This window comes from Ambystoma mexicanum, chromosome 11 (assembly GCF_040938575.1).
Source record: "Ambystoma mexicanum isolate Mex_15411 chromosome 11, UKY_AmexF1_1, whole genome shotgun sequence".
NCBI lineage: Eukaryota > Metazoa > Chordata > Amphibia > Caudata > Ambystomatidae > Ambystoma > Ambystoma mexicanum.
The window spans coordinates 735,066,670-735,085,695 of NC_090934.1; the positions used below are offsets into that span (position 1 = coordinate 735,066,670).

Genomic DNA, 19,026 nt, shown 5'->3' on the forward strand with positions numbered 1-19,026 from the left:
CCTCTGTTTTTATAGAGTCGCATCAACTGAGTTTGCCCAATAAGCACATATACCTTGTACTCATCGTGCTACATTGGGTCATAACGTGTCTGGCTGTCTTGAGTCTGTCTGGGTCCTTACAGATACAGCAATATCGCCGAACCGTGGGCATCTTAGAGTAAACCCCTTGAACAGTAAGTAAAGGGAGCTGATTTATTGTAGGCCATAGCCTATAATCCCATACATGGGAGTTTTTAGAAGGTAATACTGTGTTTGTAAATATGTATGTGTTACTCCCACCACCGATCCATAGCTCCGGAATTATTCCAATGCAGAGTAATTACTGGCGCAATCATATTTTTTCATTTTGTTTACGAAAATACATTTGATTTTTTCGTACTGGGTCCACCTTTGAAATTCTGGGCACCAACTCATTTCTAAAAAACACTCCTCATTTGTTTTTTGGTAATTTTTCTTTTTGGGGAACCTCTGCATATTATCATAGCTTTTACCCAGCATGTCCAACAAGGGGCATTTTGATTTTACTATTTGATTTAAGATAGAGCAGGCCACGTCAGGTTTACACCTGTGCCCTCAGTGATACCAGGCCCAGTTCCAGTCTTATGAACGCCATGGGTGTTGCTGGTGGGAGTCTCAAATTCTTCCTACAAAAGTGTCCCTCCAAGACCCCCAGCCAGGACAGGTCCACCATTGCTAGAGCTTCAAGCCCATACAGGATTGCTGGTATGAAACATTGGGTATAAAGTTGAATGTGCCCTTTAATGTATAGCCTGTAGCATCCCTGGCAAATCTATTAATGATGTGTATTTGTTGTCTGGCTTTTCGTCTCCTACCCTCAATAATCAAGTCATAGGTGCCTCTGGCAGAGAGTTCCATTCCCAAATATGGATAACTACTCACATATTCTAATGTGCCTGCTTCAAAGTCCAGTTTTACCCGGTTGATTTCCCCCCCGGCTATAACCATCATCTTGGTCTTGTTCATATTGTTCGTAAGAACCTTTATTTCAGCAAATTCCAATAACGCCCTAAACATCTCTCTCACTACTCTGACCGTCCTGTCCATAAGTACCAGATTGTCGGCCCAAAGGGCGCTAGTGACTAAAATCGAGCCCACTTTTGCAGAACATCCCAAGCCACGGCTAATAGCTATGGGGAGGTCCGACATATATAGGTTGTATAACAACAGGGTCAACACACAACCTTGTTTGACCCCCATCTATGACCACTTCATCTGACAAAGAGCCTTCATCGTCCAGGCAAACTCTCACCATCGTGTTTGTATGTAAATGGGTGTTTATGTCCACCAGCCAATCTAGGCAGCACAATTTGCGAAGTTTTTTCCAGAGCTTAAGACGATTTACTGAATCGAAGGCCGACTTGTAGTCGACAAAGATCAAGTACAGAATAGGCGCACCCCTTCTAGTAGATGCTAACATCATTTGGTCAAGCAGCCTAATGTTGTGTGAGGTGCTTCATGCCGGGTGAAAACCAATTTGTGTTGTATGCAATATGTTGCGATTTTCTGCCCATATATGCATTTCTGCCCGGAAAAATGAGGCAAATAACTTCCCTGTTACAAGTAACGAGAGCAGCCGGTAGTTTTCGGGCTGGAGTCCGTCCCCCTTCTTATAGACTGCCAACATAATTGCACTTTGCCTGGAAGGTGGGCCCTCCCTTAGTTTACATACCTTATTGAATCGAATTTTAAGGATTTGAGCCCATTCCATTGGGTTTGCTTTTAATATTGCATTGGAGAGCCTGTTTTGTCCTGGAGCTCGAGAGCCCTTTAGTTTCGTTATGGCAGTGTGGATATAAGCCCTCGTAGCAAACAGGGGCCATTTGGCATTTCTCTTCTATTCACCGGGAGTGGGGTTTACTTGGACATGTTTGTTTGGAAGGAAAGTTATCAATTTCCATGCCGGGATTGGGTTAACCAGCTTCCGCTGCCCATCACTTCTCATCTTGGACAGCATTTGTCAGATGTCTCTGGTGTTTTTATTACACAATGCGGTTAACATTGATTGCCGCTGTTTGTAATCCTCTGAGAATTTGCACCTGGTTAGCCACTTTTTATATGCAATTTTATACTTTCTAATCTGACTCACTTTTTCCTCTGGGTTAACTAGGGATTTCAACATGATCCTGATGTTTCTACATAACTATCGTTTCTCCCTTTACACCTCATGGTCGAATGGGTGTGTATGCTTATTTCCCTGGATCAGTAGATTCCTGTGTCCCAAGGACCCGGTATTGAATGCAAGAGTGCTTAAACAATCACCCATCTCGACCAGATGGTATGTAGAGAATCAATGTAATTCATATGTAAATAGGGAACGTACTTCTCTTGCAGCTCTACAGATGTTCCTTGGAGTCCACTTTATTTGATTTCCTGCATTATTGGCCTACACCCCTGCTCCGCCCTGATGTCTTATACCCCCTTTTGCCATGCTAAGGGTAAGAATCAGCATGGAGTGATCACTGAAGTCAGTTTTCCCGATTTCTAAAGACATCACGCCCTCTGCACATTTGCCATAGGCAAAGACATAGCCTAATGTGGAATAGTTGTTAATCAAAGTCCACGTGCATTTCCCAGGCTTCTCACCTGTCGTTCTCCCATTTAACATGATTAGACCCCATTCGTTCAGTGTGGCTATCCATTTTTTCTCTTTCGCATCCGCTCTACTTTTTACCATAAAACTCGATGGACATACCTGGCTATCGACACCACATTCCTTCCGATTCCTGCAGTTAGCATTAAAGCCCCCCCTCTATTAGATCAAATTCATGCCTCTGTGTAGCCAGCCATTCCCCGCATACACCATCAATAGTTTCAAAGACCTCTTCCAAATTCACAATTTCTGGGGGCGCATATATGTTTACAAACAAATGACAAGACAGAGGGCCTCATTACAACTCACCCAGTATAACCCGCCGCCACCGCTGTTTCTATACCGGGTGATCACGACTCCTGCAGGTGGAGGAGTCAATCCCGCCAGGTCTGACCTGGCGGGTTTAACATCGCCCGCCTGCAGGCGGACGTGGAAACACCGGCACCATCACAAGATGGTGCCGGTGTTTCCATGGTCCCCATTCCCATTGAGTCCTATGGGACTCCTATGGGACTCAATGGGAATGGGGATTTACACCATTCCGCCTCCGTAATTCCCAGGTCAGCGGGGTTGTAATGCCCCCATAATTCCGGGAATCACAGAGGCGGAATGGTAAGACGAGTCCGGCGGTAACCGAGCTGTAAAAACCAGCAGGTTACCGCCGGACTCGTTATGAGGTCCAATTGTCTGTTTCTGCCAGGACATTAGGACTTTCAATTTCGATATTCTGTTTTAAGTCAATTAACAGTCCGCCGTAGGGGTGCCCTCTTGGGACCTTTTCGTCACGTCTCTGTATCACAGTATAACCCTCCAACTCTATGGGGGTTGTAAACCAAGTCTCTTGGAGGAATATTATGTTGTGTTTACACAATCTGGGCATCAAGCCTTTTTGGTCCAAGAAATGCATTTGCCCTCTGGTATTCCAAGACACCACTTTTAATGTTCATGTGCTATCAGTTAGATTTTTCATTATAAACCTTTTGAACCACTCCTATCCTGCCGCATCTTCTGTTTTTTCAGGTAATGATTTGGCCCCTACGTTCGTTGTTGCTTTTGTTGCTATGCCCCCTTTAAGTACTTCCGCAAAGAATTGTACTTGCACAGTTTTCTTTACTGGGACATGGGTTTCGCTTTCGATCAAATAACCCACTTTTTGAATGCTTTCTTGGTGTGCTCTAGTTAGCACAGACACTTCGGAGGAAACACAGTGTACGTGGACATAGTTGCCTCCCTCTGATATTACCGGTTCCACAGGGCTGAAATCAGCCGAGGACAACACTCAAAGAGCCAGGACCTTGTTGCACACAGGCAGTACGTCCAACTTATTTGTTCTATTTCCAGTGAAGGTCTGTGGGCCTCTTCCCAGTGTAAATATTTTTTTCTTCTCGATCACCTGGGCCTCCTCATTCAGGGTACCACCTTGCTTAGGGTCCACAGTTGAGGCCTATCTGAGGCCTATTTTCCGGCCCCTGAAACGGGTGGCCTGCATTTGCTCTTTTTTACCTGGTTGTAGTTCTTTTGACTGAGATACATTTTGGTCCACATGAGGAATACTTGCTTCTTTGTTTATCTCCTGACAGTCGGACGAATATTCCTCCCACATCAGCCAACTTGTCAGAGTTCCCACGGTCTTAAAGGGCGTTTTTGCTTCCGTGCTGCTTTTTTCTTAGGGCATCTTTTATTCTGGGTTACTAATGCAATAATGGTAGAGTTAACAGGCTCAGGTGAAGGGGCTTTGTGGGTCTCTTGATGCTTGCTGTTTTGGCTGACCGCTACTCGTGCTTTAGCACGTTTCGCCATCCTTCTTTCCCTCCTGGTCAATTATGGAGAGATAATATGCAAGCGATTGCCCAAATTAATTGATGTTTCGAAAGGAGGGGGGTCAGGATTCTTTAGCCTTGTATTTGGCCCCACAGTTAATCTTTCGGGCACTTGCTCCATGGGTCGAGTTTCATTTGTCTGGTTTCTTGTGTCATTTGCAGGAATTTTCACCTCCATTAATTCCAAGGTCGTGCCTTGTTTTTGAACCCTGTCTAAGATCAACCCATGCAACTTGAGCAGTATTGTTACAGTGAAATGAACCACCCCAGTAGTTGATCTATTTGAGCATGTTTGCTCCAACACTTCGCTGCCACCAGGGATACTGGTGCATGCTTCTTCCCGTACCAAAGCGTGGAATAAGTCTGGGGATACAGAAAGCCGTGGGTTCTCATTTTGCGTGAGCGGGGAAGCAGGGGATGAAGGGACAGCTTTGGGTTTCTCTGCCTGAAGCAGCGTCTGATTTGAGTCCTGGTCCCTTAGTTCAGTTTCACATACCCCATTTGCCCCCGCCACAGCCAGAAGTGATTAGCATAGTTCAAGCAAGGAGTTGTTTTCTATATCCCCGAAGTCACCCGACAAGGAGGTGTTTTTAGCCTCCCTCGTTTTTACCACTTCTTGGACCAGGGCATCTTTGTCTGACTGGTAGTAGTCTGTCATTTCCTCCGTTTTTGTAGCCAACATATTAATCTATTGATTTAACTCGGGGGTGGCCTACCGGTGCAACATTACATTTCTCAGGCGGGTGTTGGCGTGGGTAACAGTTTTAGAATAAGGCTTACCCTTTCTTATGTAGTGCATTCTTGATTTCGGGTCTGCTTTTCCAGGCATCAGGTCAATTACAAGGTTCTTATCCCAGAGGCAGTTATGGTGTACTTTAGCCTGCACCCGCCACCAAGACACAAAATACTCAGGCATTCCTCGCGCTCTGCGAGAGGATGCGGTTTTCAGTGATAATCCCTGCACTGTAGAAAGACTGCTGTCAGCTTTAAACAGCTCCTGCAGTCAATTTCGCAATTGTCCAAGTTAGTAACGCCAAAACTCTCAGGCACTCTGCGCGATCCATGAGAGGCCGGTGTTTTCAGTGATAAGCCCCACCTCTGGCTCGATCTGTACTGTAGTCAGACTGCTGTCTGCTTGAAACTGCTACTGCAGTCGATTTCGCAATTGTCCAAGCTTAGTAACGGCAAAAGACAAAACACTCAGGCACTCTGCACGCTCCGCGAGAGGCTGGTGTTTTCAGTGATAAGCCCCGCCTTCACCTCGATCCGCACTGTAGAGAGACTGCTGTCTGCTTCAAACTGTTCCTGTAGTCGATTTCACATTTTTCCAAGCTTAGTAACAGCAAAACACAAAACACTCAGGACCTCTACGTGCTCCGCGAGAGGCCAGTGTTTTCAGTGATAAGCGGTGCCTACGGCTTGATCCGCACTGTAGACAAACTGCTATCTGCTTCAAACTGCTCCTGCAGTTGATTTTGCAATTCTCCAAGCTTAATAGCGCCAAAAGACAAAACAATCAGGCACTCCGCGTGCTTCGCGAAAGGCCGGTGTTTTCAGGATAAGCCCCGCCTCCAGCTCGGTCCGCACTGTAGACAAACTGCTGTCTGCTTGAAACTGCTCCTGCAGTTGATTTTGCAATTGCCAAAGCTTAGTAACACCAAAACGCAAAACACTCAAGCACAATATTGTCAATATTAATACATGTGTGCAACAAGAACAAAATTAACATAGCATACACTGATATCATATACCTAACCAAAGAACCTCATTAGCGCATGAAAGGCTAACCTACATAAGCTAAATCAATAGAGTAATAGAGCTTCAATGGGAAATATAAAGCATATTAGATCAGTCAAAGTAATGAATTTAAAACTGCAATGAAGGCTAACAGCCATTAACTGTACATGTTATCATAGACTCACAGTTCTGAACTCTAATAATTAAACACACAATTAAACATAATTGAAAAACACAAGTTTGCATTCAGAAACATTAATGTATCAAAAAATTATTCTGTAAAAGGCCAGCTATTCAATGTTTCAAGCGTTTAATTAAAATTCTTTAAATTATTTGTAAATATAAATTCTCTTTTAAAAGAAACCTCAAAATCTATTTACCATAAACAAATGTCTATGTGCTCCAATCAATTCTATTCTGATTAAAGCCTTCAAGCCAAATGATGCTTCTTACATAAAACAAACGGCTTGAGTCTTCCGCCACAGAAATGCTCTGAGTTTGTTAAACTAATGCCACTCTGCTCCACTACAGCGCTTGTCTCATGTGGGGTAGCCCAAGGCTCCAACCTTTCACCTGACTTCATGACAGTCCCTATGGAACCATTTTAAGGAATTTTCCCATCACAGTCAGGTGATATGTAGATTAATACTTTACCAAGCTCCAATTCTATCTTTTATCTACAGATAAAATGTATACAGGCAATTTACTCCCACTCAATAATACCAAGAGAAAGGTCATTTTCCTAGCACTGAAACTTAGGGAAGCTATTTGGGAAATGTCCACCATACACTCCATAGCCAATCTATTCCCCTTGTGACAATTGTCCCAAACCTGGGGTTCTATTTTGATATACAAATGTATTTATTCAAACAGATTAATGCTGTAGTGAGCAACTGTTTTTTCCATTAAGAAACTAAAGAAAAGGTGTCCCATTTCTCACATTTAAGCACAGACCCCTTTTCATAGAAGCAGGCACAATTGTTCACATTGATTACACAAACTCTCAATACGCTGGTCTTCCACAGTATTTTATTGGCTGACTACATAGAGTTCTCAATGCAGCAGCCAATCTCATCTGTGGTCTTCAGACGAGATGACATCTCAGAGGCAGGACGTTGTCTGCATTGGATACCAGATGAAAACGAAATCCCATTCAAAATGCCCTGTTTTTCCCTGATATGCCAACAATACATCGTCCCACATATTTAATCAAGTATACACCACTTTGGGCTTCGTGAAAAATAGATCACTTTTTGGCTGACCCCAAAGCAGAGGTATAGCGGGGCCACCCGCTGGCACATGTCCAGGGGGGGCCCCTCAGACTTAAAAAATAAATTGTTTCTTTTTAAAGTCACTCTGCCTTTATCAAGAAATAATTTCAGTTACAGTTAAAGCGTAACGGAAATAATTTCTTTATGAAGGCAGAGTGACTTCAAAACAAAACTATTTCTTTCTGATTTCCGAGGGCTCTCCCCGCCCTGGGACTGGAGGCATCCATGTCATGGGGTGGGGTGAGCCCTATGACTTCAAAAAGAAAAAGTTTCTTTTTGAAGTCACTCTGCCTTCATAAACACATTATTTCTGTTACGGTTCGGTCCCGTAACGGAAATAATTTCTTTATGAAGTCAGAGTAACTTCAAAAAGAAACGATTTCTTTTTTCAGTAATAGGGCTCCCCCCCACCGCATGACATGGAAGCCTCCAGATCCTCTGCAGATTACAGGAACAAGCATTCCTGGCTGCTGCAAGAAGCTGAAGATCTCGTTCCCTAGACCAACAGATTCAAAATGGTAAGAAAATGTATTTTCTTTAAATCTGTGTGCGTGCATGTAAGCGTGTGTGTGTATAATGTATTGTGTGTGAATGAGTGAGTGCATTACGTGTCGGCTGCCTGCGTGGGACTGTGTGTGTATGGTGAAAGGGTGTTCCTGTAAATGTATGAGTGGCTGGGTCTGTGTGAGTGTATGGTGAATGGTGTGTGCTCGTGTTTAATGCTTGGATTAACTATTTGTAATTTTCATTACTCCTAGCCATATTCTTCCTCGTCCCGGTACTTGTGTATGAGACAAGTTGCCTCATACATAAGCACTGGGAAGAGGAAGAGGGACATGGAGGTAATTCTGGACTGAGGAGCTGATTTTGGGGGTTGGGGTAGGGGTGGTCAGGAGAGGAATGTGTGGGAAGATAGGAGTGGGGACTGCATGATGAATCAGAATGGTCATCCATGCCCAAGCTAAACAGGCACGATATGTGATAGGGATGAGAGCAAGCATACAGCAAGGTGGGTCTATTTTTAAGAAGGATGAAATGGCATTTAAGTGCCAATTAATGTGCAATGGCGTTTTCAATATTTTTGAAGGGTGTAGGGCGTTCCACTTACATGGGGCAAGTAGGGAGAAGGATCGAAAACGAGAGTGAGAGTAAGGAAATGAAAAGCTAAGGATGTTGCTGGAGCATAGGGTACAGGTGCAGAGGCCTGAAATGCAGGAAAACTGACAACGATGTGCTAGTCTTTGAATACATTTCGTGACAATGAGCAGGAATTCAGAAAGAGGGGGTTTCCCCTGGGGAACCAGCCCGCATGGAGTAGTTATAGGGAAGTGGTAGATGAGCAGGGATGTACAGAGTGTGAGAATGGAAGTTAAGGGTTTTGAAAATGGAGGCAAAAGAATAGAGAAGGATACCCAAATGATGCTTGAACAGTAGCTGTGTCACATACAAGAGCGCAAGAAAATTCGACACCTAAATCCATGCGCATGTCCCTGAATAGATTCACTCTCTCATCAATGAGGGTATGTCACTCTTAAAATTGGTTTGAGACATTTATTCCATATTCCAAAAACCATGTGTGGGTTGAGAAATTGCAAGTGCCCAAGTGTGAACACGTGTTTCGACCTATTGACAGGCTTTGTCAAGGTAGGGCTTTGTACACATAAATAAAGTAAATTAACATATTACACATCAAATTCAACATGTGAAGTAAAATGAGCATAAAAAAGAGGATTGGCCGATGAGAGAGGGAAAAAAGGGTATAAAAAAACTGTAGCAATCACTTTCGTTTTGGGCAAAAGCAAATAATATGGATCCTAAATAAAGAATACAGTTTATGAGATTCTTTTCATCTGGGTGTTCCATTTGTGCACATTTCCCCACATTTCCCCACTGAATGTGCACAGGTCTTTTTAAAAGTGAGCCCATGCACGTGTCCCCCTATGAAGTCCTGGGACTACGTACGTCCTGTTTGTTAAGTATAAATGATAAATACAGTGCCTAAAAAAACTCCTTATCCAACATGAGTAATTCACCAGTGTGCATTGGATAGAAATAAATGCATCTGTGCCATCTACAATATCAATATCAAGTTGCAAGCATTTCCTAACATTAGCACCTGCGTGTGTGGTCCTGGATGACATAGATTTGAACACTAGATAATACAGCCACAACAGGCTCGCCTTATTCGAGAGAATTGTACATTACTGACGAGAAGGGCATTGCCCAGCAAGTAGGTAGGTGATTAGGTAAACTGTCCTTAGAAACAGTAATATTGTACTTGGAATTGTCATTCTAGATTTCAACGTATTACTGAGTATTTACAATATTATTGGTACACTAAAAATGGGCCTGCTATGATGCAAATAATCAAAAAAGGAGCACTATGTAAGATAATAAATAATTAAATGTAGAGCCTGATAGGCACCCGTTATTGTATCTCATAAACAAAGGGCCTCTCCCAGAATACACCTTGTTTCTCGGATACCTCAATCAAATGAAAAATGAAGAGAATTCTTATGTTGCCAGCAGTAGAAGTAGAAGTAATTACTAGTCCTTGAACAGAAAAGTTTAAAACACCTAGTATCTATCTCTGATGCAACACTCTGTGTTAAGATCACGTGTTACAAAAAACAGAGAATGAGGTAACAAGCTTAGCCTCTAAGAATGGCTTACCTGTCCTTTTCGGGCTTAGTACAAGAATAGATACAGGTCTGCTAATTGAGAGGAGATCCTTGCCGTATTGGCGTCCCGCATGTAGTCACTGCGGGTGCCATTTTGGAAACTCACTATTATACATACCGTGACATCACACGCATACCATGTGACGTCACCAGAGTAAACATAGGATGAACCCGGTGTGACACACCGTTAGGTGTTAACTGCTGCACAATGTAAAATGCTCAATAACCATTATACCCAGAATAAAGGTGAACAACTGATGTCACCTCGCCTCCTAGACACAGCTTCTTTGTCCTGTATGTTATCACATCACAGAGATATTCTGCAACTTGTAACGTTATGGCCAGATGGTTGCTGATGCCATACTGGCCCTGAGTAAAGTCCCTCTATGAATCAAGCCTACACAGACCAACAGTGAACACAATAAGCTAGATTAAATTGCCTATAAATAGCACATTCGCTGTACTATATATATATATATATAACAGCAGAAGCATGGCACAAGAAAAGAAGGTATCACAAACCTACTTAGTACAATTCTCACAAGACAAAATTGCTAAAGATACAGTGGATCCAAGCACTGACAACCTCATTATATAGAGTTAGACAATTAGCTTACTAGCACCGAATTCCAGCTGTTAGTTGCACAGTTGTGTGTCATGTTACCTTGTGTTACAATTGTCATGTCTCTAATGGATGCATGTGCAAATCTAAACAGATGGTTATATTACATTGCCTTTTCAGCCTAAATCAAATGAGGAGTCCATTCCCTAAGTACACTGAGCGCAATCCCGAAATGCTTGGTACCCCCTGTTGATTATTACACATTACATTTGAGGCTTCTAACTTAATATAGTGTAAACTTAGGTCAGCATATTGTTGTGAAAGTCCAAAGCAAGTTGCTTAGTCACATTGCACATCTACTGAACCAATACAGCTATATCTGTGTGGTTCTAAAAATAGTGGATGCCAGCCCGAACAGTACTATTAAAAAAGAATGCACCATTCTTAAGATAGTGTCATCTACATAAATGTGTAGGTCGAGAAAATCAATTGCACTCTTATCAATGTGTTGTGTGAATAAGATACCAAAAGTGTTGCTGTTCAATGGGTTAACAACATTGTCAAGCTCACTCTGGCCCCCTTTTATTTCATAAACACATCATCAATATATATATAACATATACATCAATATAATGTATGCATGTAATAATATTTGCGTCCAATGTAACACTTATGGACATGAACTGTATGTAACTAAGAATAAGCAACAATGTAACTAGTGCCACGATGCCTACGGTCTGCTGTGCGCTTAACAAATTCGAATAAATAAATAAATAAATACAATGACTTTGGACTCAAAGTCTGGGTGCTGAAAAAAGTCCTCAAATTGTCCTATGAACAGATTTGCCAGGGCCGGGAAATATTTAGACCCCATTGCTATGTGACTTTCAACTGAAAATCTTAATAAAACCAAATTTACAAAAACTATTTCCATCTAACCCAATCACTGTACTCCAGGTCATACTGCTCCAGCCAATGACTCCCCTCGCCCTAAACCCCTCCTCTAGCAGCCATCTTCAGATTTGTTAACCACATAAAGTGGCAGTATGAGCAAGAAGGTAGGGTTTGCATGTGAATCCATGCCAGACCCATGCTGGAGAACAATAGTAACAGGTAAATAACGTGTTTCTTCTCCAGCATGGGCTCTGGCATGGATTCACATGCTCATGAATAAAGAATACATAGCAGTACAACATTACAAAACCACGGGAGGTGGCAATGCTCAACAGAAGCAATTACTCTTACCTCTAGAACAGGCTCACCTTCAAGCGAACAGGTTGTGCAGCACAGCTTGGCCGATGTTTACTGTGAATGGGGACGTGGAAGTAGGAGTCCTCCAGACCCAGCGACAACAAGAAGTCTCCTTCCTCCAGTTGTTCGAGCACGTGCTGCAACGTGACCATCCTAAATTTCTGGGACTTGAGGAACTTGTTGAGACGCTGTAGGTCTAGGATGGGCCTCTAGCCCCCTGTCTACTTACTGACTAAGAAGTATATGGAGTAGACTCCTGAGCTCCGGAGCCATCTTGGAACTAGCTCTATCGCCTCTTTCTTTAGCATGGCCCGTACCCCCTGCAGGAGCTAACAGATGTGCTGCTCCTGCCGGGTCACAGAAGGGATCCTCAGACAATTTTGCAGAAACTCCAGGGTATGTCTGCGGGAGAGAGCATCCAGCACCCATTTGTCAGTGGAGATATTTTCCCACCCGCTGACAAATCTCGCCAGCCGGCCTCCCACCAGGGTGCATGGGTGGGGGCCTGACGTCCTGGCTGGTTCAGTCCTGCTTTGGCACCTGCGTTCCACCTTGGGGGTGACGACGGCGCTGACTTCTTCCACCAAAAGCCTCTGTAGGCCCCCTGGGTCGTGGACCGGGAGGTTTGACGGTACGACGAGGAATTTCCACCTAAACCTTTCGTCGATCTACCCGACTTCCCTCCGAAGGCACAAAAGGAAGAGCGGTGCTGTTGGAGAGTGCCTATGGCCTGCAAAAATTAGTCAACGTCCTTGCTAAATTCTAGTCGAATGGCACGTTTAGTACTCTCGTCTGGACCTCCTGGTGGAGGTTGGTGGCGTTTAGCCAGACTCGACGACAGATTCAGACACCGTTCCCCATCTGTCAGAAACCTGTACAGGGCCACTGTGATGGCATGGTCCAAGCCACTTCCCCCTCCTGGAGGAATGCGATTACCTCCAACCGCTTGTAATCGGGCAGCAACACCGGAATTGGGGCCAGCTTCCACCACAGCTCCCTGTCATACCTGGCCAGAATCTCCAGCTCATTCACAGCCTTGACGGTAAATGCCGCAGAGTAGATGACCTTTCTCCCCATGGCGTCCAACTTCTTCCCCTCGCTGTCTGGAGGGACTGAGGATGATGACAAGGGGTTAGACGATCTCTTCCTCGCAGCCGCCGACCCCACAGAGTCTGGCGACGGTGGAGACTGTAGGCACCTGGATGCGGACTCCGCCACCATGTACTTTTTCTCCAGCCTATCCCTCTTGGCCGGGTTCTTCATTAGGGCAAGGCCATCCTCCCAAACGTCGCCCAGGAGGGGCAGCACCATGATGGTTTTCCTTTCAGCCCACACCTCTGGTAAAGAAAACATTCCTTCGTCTCCTTGGGTGTCAGCTGAAAGAGCTTGGACGCCCTGGCGACCATGGCACGAAACAACCCCATCTCGTGTGGTAGGGACACCCTCGGCTGCGGCAATCCGCTTGCCGTGACAATGTCGCCGTCGCTGTGGCCGTGTCATCCCAGTGTCTGGATCCCTCAGGTGAAGGGCACATGGCGCGGGTGAGGAGGTTGATGCGGCAGTGTTAGATGGCGCTACCTCTTTTTGAACAGAGGCTGATGCGGGTCTGCCGGGGTCAGAGGCATCCATTTCTGAATTTCCTACACCAACGTGTGCAGAGTCAAAAGGATGTCCAGTGATACATCTCTGGTTGGAGGTGGAGCGATGGGCCTGCTAGGCCCCCCGCCATTGTTGCCGTCGGCATTTCTGCCGTTGTCCCCGTGTGCTCTTCTGCCTTTGTCGTCCCCCACATCCTCGTGGATCGTGTGTATGGACTCCTGGTCCTCCTCGTCCGAGGAAGAAATATCCGTGCCTTGGAGTACAGCCTGCCCTAGGCCTCCTTGCCCCCTCCTTTTTTGCTTCCTGAGGGGTCGGATTCGGGCTTAGCGACGGCATCCTCTTTTCCGGTGTCTTGTCCACTGCCCCGGCCGAGGCGTCCTGCCTCAGGGCTAGAGATACTCTGGGTGCAGTCAGGGCTACCTTCAACGGGTCAGCCCCTTGGGCCTTTGTGAGTGCGGCCGCCACCATCTCGATCTTCGACAATGATTTCTCTTGCGCTGCCTGGGCCTTCTTGGGCAGGTTGGACGCCTTTTTTAGCACCGTAGTCTTCTCGGGCTTCTCCCTCAGCTTAGCCGAGTTGGCGTATTTCCACTTTGAGGAGGAGCTGGATCGATGGCTGGAGATGGAGGCAGATGGTGAGGTTGATCGCGCCCTGCCCATCGCGGGACATGCTTGCGCGGCGGCCCCAATGGAAACAGACTCGCAGTGCTTTGCCTTGTCTTGGGCCCCGACAGATGGGGCACCCTCCAAGGACTTAGAAGCCCGCTCCTCGGACTGGCCGGTCCTGGGTGGGCCATACCCCTGCTTGGGGCATGAGGCAGAGGCCTACATCTACTGTGACGATACTTCATGGTTCTCTTGGTGAACCCAAGGCAGATTTCACAATTTCCTTCTGTTTGGTACGGATGGAGACAGTAGAGGCACTGAAAGTGTATGTCCTCCACAAACACATTCTGCAGTCTTCAGCTGGAGCAGAGCTTGAAAAGGGGGCTTCCCTCTTCCTTCTCTTCCGTGTTGGTTCAGAGTGCGGAGTAGGCCGGATGGCCTTCTGGAAGATTCAAGAAACTCAACGATCCATGCCTTCTGGAAGCTTCAAGAAACTCAACGAACCTTGCCTTTGAGGGGCGCCGAAATACACCAACAAACGGATCCCTGCGTGTAGGCCGATGGAGAGAGAGAAGAGCACACAGGCTCTGTTTGACAAAAATAGGACTCTTTCATGTAAAAGCGTGAACAAATGTAGAATAGCTCACTGAGCAGAACTCGAGGACTCCCAACACTTGAACATGCTGTAAAAATCTGAAGATGGCTGCCAAAGGAGGGGCTTAGGGAGAGGGCAATCCTTGGCTGGGGGCAGTATGACCCAGAGTACAGTGTTTGGCTTAGAGGAGAAATACAGTTTTTAAGTAAAAGTGAAACCGTTTTTTCTTTTACTGAGGATTCCAAGCCTGACGACCGGGAATATTCATGAGCATGGGAATCCATGCCAGACCCCATGCTGGAGAAGTCATTATTATCCAATTTAAATTGTAACATAACTTTGAACATGGTAACATGTCTGTAATATAAATCTTAGGTATTTCTAAATGTATACTCTATGGCCTGAATGGCCAGGGTGTGCTGTATAGAGGTATAAAGAGCCTTCACGTCCAGTGTGACTAGGAAGCAGTCAGGATCCCACTTGATATCTTTAATAGTCATTATCACCTGTGTCGAGTCTGTAAAATAAGATGGTAATGCTATGACATAGAGTCTGATAATGGTGTTCAAATATTATGATATTTTTTCGGTCACCCAACTCATGCCGCTCACGATAGGTCTAATTTCAGGAAACATATCACAGTGTTTATGTATTTTGTGCAGGTAGATTGGAGGCATGGTGGGTTCAGCAACAGTTTGAAATTCTTTCTCTAAGTCTGTAAATAGGCCTTGTCAATACCCCTTCCAAATCAGTTTTGCCATTTTGAGTTTGACTGAATTGTTAGGATTGGTTGGTAGTTTCTGGTAGCACCCCGAGATGGTAAGGTGTAAATTTGCCATATCGATGTAATCTTTGATATTCAAAATAACAATATTCCCCACTATGTCTGCTTCTTAACAATGTTGGGGTCTCTAGCCAAATCATTTAAAGCTGTATGTTCCACTGGTTTAAGATTATTAAAGAAGCATGTCTGTCTTCGTCTTGGGTTGTCTATCAATGTATTGCTTCCTTATGAAACGTGTCAATGATGATATCTGTTGGTGTTGGTGGAATGAATTTAGATCTCGGTTTCAGTTCCTGCATTTCTAGGTTTTTAGATGTAATATCTAGTTTTTGTAATATATCTGACTGGCTAGAATGACAATTCCAAATAGAATATTTCTGTTTCTAAGGACAATTTATCTAATCACGAACAGACTTGCTGGGCATGCCCCCTTCTCCTCAGTAATGTACAATCGTCTTGAATAAAGCGAGCCTGTTAAGGCTGCATTATCTACTGTTCAAATCTATGTCATCTAGGAACACACCCACAGGTGCTATTGTTAGGAAATGCTTGCAACTTAATATTGATATTGTAGATGGCACAGATGCATTCATTTTTATCCAATGCACACTTTTTTAGGCACTGCATTTATCATTTAGACTTAGCAAACAGGACATAGTCCCAGGACATCATAGGGGGACACGTGCATGCGCTCACTTTTGAAAAGAAATATGCACACTCAGTGGTGACTGTGGGGAAATGTGCAAAAATGGAACACTAAGACGAAAAGGGTTCTATATTCTTTTGCCGCTAGTTTTTTTTCCGATGAGTTTTTAACAAATCTAATTGAAAAAAAACTCATCAATTTATTTTTTTAAATATTTGGGGGGTTCCCACATTGTGCGGAAGAGCATCCGGGCGTTCCAGTCATAAACTGGCCGATAAGGATGCGCACAAGGGACTCGAAAAAAAGCCTGGCGGCAAAACAACTGCATACTGATGACAAGAATCTCATAATTTGTATTCCTTATTTAGAATCCATTTTATTGTTTTTTGCCCAAAACAAATGTGATTTTTTCTATTGTTTATTCCCTCTTTTTTGTCCCTCTCTCATCTGCCAATTCCCTCTTTTGTTAATTTTACTTCACATGTTCAATGTGATGTGCAATATGTTTATTTACTTGATTTGTGTATACTCAGCCCAGCTTTGACAAAGACCGTTAATAGGTGTAAACACTTGTTACCCTCATTGATGAGAGAGGAAATCTAACTACCAAGACTGTTAATTCACAACTTTACCCAATCCATAGCTAATGAGCTATTATTATTCTGGGAAATGTGCATGGATTGAGGTGTAGCCTTTGCTCTTGTTATGTTTTTAGGCTGTGGGGAAGCCTATGTACACCTACCCAAGCAGCAGTCCAAACAGCATTTCCTTTGCCAAGCACAGCTGAATAGAGCCTTGCCCCACACCATTTTAGTTACAAGAGTGGTTGGTGAGAAGGAGGTGTTTGGCATGTTGAGTGGAGCCACAGTGGCAGTTGTTTTTTTAATAACCAGGTTACTCACCATAGTGACCACCTTACTCCTAGTCCATAATCCCCTTTCCTCCATACTTATGGGACATCTCTCCGTCCTGTGGGACAGGATCGGAGTACTTTGTAAAAAACATCCACATTTTCTTTTTCAAAAATGTGTCCTTCCTCTCTTTCTGCGCGGGGCCTGGCACGCAGCCGTAACCCCGCCCACCTTGGCTCCGCCCCGCGCATCGCCCATCAGTCCTTTTCTATCGCCAGGTCAGATACCTATTAGCAATAACAGAGGAGCCTTATTAGAGGGGACAGCGGGCAGGCATATGGAGGAAAGGGGACTATGGACTAGGAGTAAGGTGGTCACTACGGTGAGTAACCTGGTTATACTTATACTCCTACGTCCCATCCCCTTTCCTCCATACTTATGGGAGATTCCAAAGCACTCCTAACTGGAACTACGGGTGGATGGAAATACCCCTTATTGAAAAAGGTTCTTCAGCACAGCCTGACCAAACTGAGCATCAGCTCTCGAGCTCATGTCAAGACAATAATGCTTACAAAAAGCGGCTGGGGAGGCCCAAGTAGCTGCCCTAGCGATGGACTCCCAGGGGTCGTACTTCTGAAAAGCAACCGCAGATGCCTTGCCCCGCACCAGGTGTGCATGAATACTCTTAGGAGGTTTCAGCCCTTGGACGGTGAAAGACTCCGTAATGCAGGCGGCGATCCACCGAGAAATAGTCGCCTTAGACACCTGCTTACCCTGAGGGTTACCGAAAGTCACAAAAAGTTGAGAACTCCTAAGCTCGGAAGTCCTGTCAAGGTAGAACTTAAGAGACCTTCTGACATCTAGACAGTGCAGAACCCTTTCTGCCACTGAGGTAGGGTTCGGAAAAAAGACCGGCAGGGAGATCGACTGATTCAGATGGAATTCAGTTACCACCGTCGGTAGAAAGGCAGGGTTTGTCCGTAGGACCACCTTGTCCTTGTGAAAGACCAAGAAGGGATGCTCCACTGACAAGGCCTGGAGCTCACTCACCCGCCTTGCTGAGGCAACGGCGACCAGAAAGGACACTTTCCATGATAGGTACTTGAGGTCCACCGTAGCCCTGGGTTCAAAAGGCTTATGGCACAGAGCCATCAGGACTACATTTAGGTCCCACGGCGGGTGCGGACTACGAACTGGAGGGTAGAGGCGTGTCAAGCCTGCAAAAGGCCTCTTGATGACTGAGTTACTCAGAGAGTAGGAACATTGGTCTGTAGAAAGATAAGCGGAGACCGCTGAAAGGTAAGTTCTGCAGGACAGAACGTGAACACCCGACTCTGCTAGGGAGGACACGAAGGACACCACAGTGTCATTCGTAGCCACCCTTGGGTCCAACTGCTTTCCCAAACACCAATGACAGAACCTGGGCCATTTACTCCTGTATTGGGATCTGGTCGAGGGTTTCCTGGCTGCCTGGATAATACGCATGTTATCCGTAGACAAGTTAAGATGCTCTAAAGACCTGAACTCAGGCACCATGCCGCCAAGCTGAGCGATTGTGGGGAGGGGTGCCATATCTGCTGTTCCCCCCGATGAAGATCTGGGGTCACTAGTAACCTGATCGGCGGATACACCGACAGGTGTTGAAGTTCTGAGAACCAAAACCTGGCCGGCCACCAGGGGGCTATGAGTAGAAGGGAGCAGTTCACTGAGTTCTTCAGCTTCCAAATTGCTCGATGGACTAGAGGCAGAGGCGGGAAGGCATAAGCTCTCATGTTGTGCCATGCAATCTCAAGAGCATCCCCAGAGAGGAGGCTCTCAGCCCCCCTCTGGAAGCATACCGAGGAAGCTTCTTGTTCACCGCAGTAGCGAAGAGATCCACCTCTGGTGTGCCCCAACGCAAGAAGATCCATGAGAGGACCTCCGCCTTCAACTCCCACTCGTAGCTGACCACTGTCAGCCGGCTGAGGGCATCCGCAGTGACATTCAGCTGGCCCAGGATGTGCACTGCAAGC

At 45.3% G+C, this 19,026-nt stretch overlaps 1 protein-coding gene and 1 long non-coding RNA gene across 6 annotated transcripts in view; one reads left to right on the forward strand and one right to left on the reverse strand.

Annotated features, from left to right (window-relative positions):
• TEAD1 (TEA domain transcription factor 1) overlaps positions 1–19,026 on the reverse strand; it is a 791,559-nt gene that overhangs the window by 622,196 nt on the left and 150,337 nt on the right. The window lies entirely within an intron of this gene.
• LOC138503702 (uncharacterized) overlaps positions 7,897–19,026 on the forward strand; it is a 153,196-nt gene continuing 142,066 nt past the window's right edge. The window contains exon 1 of the long non-coding RNA XR_011279689.1: positions 7,897–7,957. This is a non-coding gene — a long non-coding RNA (uncharacterized lncRNA). The remainder of the gene's footprint in view (positions 7,958–19,026) is intronic.